A 2,913-nucleotide genomic window follows, 5' to 3' on the forward strand; every position below is an offset into this window, starting at 1 on the left:
CCGTCGCGAATGAATTTCTCAATGGAGTCAGCGCACAACAAGCGCCCACAATATCGAGCCATTGGGCGGCCGTCAGACCTCGGCAGGATCACGTCTGATTGGGCTAGCACCTACAAACAAACAACAGAGAGACCGAATTGTTAGTGGGAAGCTTTTTTGGGGGAGGGGGGTATAGAGCTTGAAAAGTGTTGGGGCTGAAAATTGGGTCTCAATCGTCCAGGTTTTACCAGTTAGATCAAAACGAAACACAACCGCGTAACAAGAATCAAGGCCTAACGTGTGGTATGTTGAGCAAAATGCTTTTTAAAACAGAAAGCAATGATTATTTGAGGGGTCGGCTTCAGGCGTTTAATGTGATGATTAGACTATTTAGTCAAGCCCGACTCACTTAGGAGATGGTGATGAACACCACCAGAGGACATGTATTGTGAGGACCAATTAGGTCATGAATGATACACAAAGATCATTCAGATCATTATGGTGATTCTGTGCAATTAGTATATATTATTATATTATTATTATTATTATATTATATTATTATTATTATTATTATTATTATTATTATTATTATTATTATTATTATTATTATTATTATTATTATTATTATTATTATTATTATTATTATTATTATTATTATTATTATTATTATTATTATTATTATTATTATTATATTATTATTATTATTATTATTATTATTATTATTATTATTATTATATTATTATTTATTATTATTATTATATTATTATTATTATTATTATTATTATTATTATTATTATTATTATTATTATTATTATTTATTATATATTATTATTATATTAATATTATTATTATTATATTATATTATTTATTATTATTATTATTATTATTTATTATTATTATTATTATTATATATATTATTATTATATTATTATTATTATTATTATTATTATTATTATTATTATTATTATATATTATTATTATTATTATTATTATTATTATTATTATTATTTATTATTATTATTATTATATTATTATTATTATATTATTATTTATTATTATTATTATTATTATTATTATTATTATTATTATTATTATTATTATATTATTATTATTATTATTATTATTATATTATTATTATTATTATTATTATTATTATTATTATTATATTATTATTATTATTATTATTATTATTATTATTATTAATTATTATTATTATTATTATTATTATTATTATTATTATTATTATTATTATTATTATTATTATTATTATTATTATTATTATTTATTATTATTATTATTATTATTATTATATATATTATTATTATTATTATTATTATTTATTATTTATTATTATTATTATTATTATTATATTATTATATATTATTATTATATTATTATTATTATTATTATTATTATTATTATATTATTTATTATATTATTTATTATTATTATTATTATTATTATTATTATTATTATTATTATTATTATTATTATTATTATTATATTATTATTATTATTATTATATTATTATTATATTAATTATTATTATTATTATTTTATTATTATTATTAATTATTATTATTATTATTATTATTATTATTATTTATTATTATTATTATTATTATTATTATATATTATATTATTATTATTTATTATATTATATTATTATTATTATTATTATTATTATTATTATTATTATTATTATTATTATTATTATTATTATTATATATTATTATATTATTATTATTATATTATTATTATTATTATATTATATTATTATATTATTATTATTATTATTATTATTATATTATTATTATTATTATTATTATTATTATTACATTTCTTAAATTAATCTAAAAAAACAAAGATAGAAAGAATAAGAAGAGAGTTCATTTCGATTTTGAAAGCACCTCATACATTTGTAGCGTTTGAGCCTTCGTCCGAACAAATATACATTGCTCACTAACCCATGTATTTCTTTACTTCTACATCGATTTTATGCTCTTTGTGTCCGGAATCGGTCATTAAGTTGAGTCTCAGAAAGGTTCTATATGTGTAAAGGTACGTACATAGCACAGGAGTGGCCCTTTCTTGCAGTATCCACCCCATCATGGTAAATTGGAGCATTAGTTTTTGCCAAGGTCCAAGAAATGTCGAACATAAGGATGATCAAAGTTGATAACATTCTTTTTCTGTCTGACTCTCTAGCTTTTTCGAGTCAGAAATCAGAAATCAATACAAAAAGATACGTTTCAAACTTCTGCCTGATCTTCTTTAAAAAATTTACTCAACTTGTCTTTCGAACGACATAAAAAACGAATCATAATAACATGAATACTTGATTAGCCCTTTTCGTTTGAACAAAATCTTTCGATTCGTCACTTCGATCAGAATTCAATTTTATGCATTCAATATACCGATGAGAGCAGGATTACTCAAAGTTGGACAATCAGTCTTCGTTTAAGTCATGATTACCTTTCTAACCAGAGTTGTTCCAATTTAATGTCACATGTTAAACAAGAAATTTGTCTTTCACCACGAACGGATACGTTTATGTTTAAATTCTCATTTGAGGTAGATCAATCTGAAGGAATTCCGACAAAGATTCATCCAGATTGTTTCACACGTTATAAAATAAAAGTACGTTTTCGCAGAATGCTGCAAGGCCCTTTACCCGATACGCAAGAACGAGCGATGACGAACGAAATGACCAAACAGTCCACTATTTGTCACAGTCCATTTGACATTGCCATGTTAACATAACACTTTTGGGATGATAAAATACAAGAGTAAAATTCAATATGATACTGGTGGCCTTTGGATTGGTTTGCAAAAGATACTATTACCTCACAAATTGGTTGGATGCATTGGGCCAAGATTTTATCTCTCAAACGGTACAAGAAACAATTGCTGTTTACAAAATGCAGGGGCTGC

The sequence above is a fragment of the Tigriopus californicus genome, chromosome 8 (assembly GCF_007210705.1).
Source record: "Tigriopus californicus strain San Diego chromosome 8, Tcal_SD_v2.1, whole genome shotgun sequence".
NCBI classification, from domain to species: Eukaryota; Metazoa; Arthropoda; class Copepoda; order Harpacticoida; family Harpacticidae; genus Tigriopus; species Tigriopus californicus.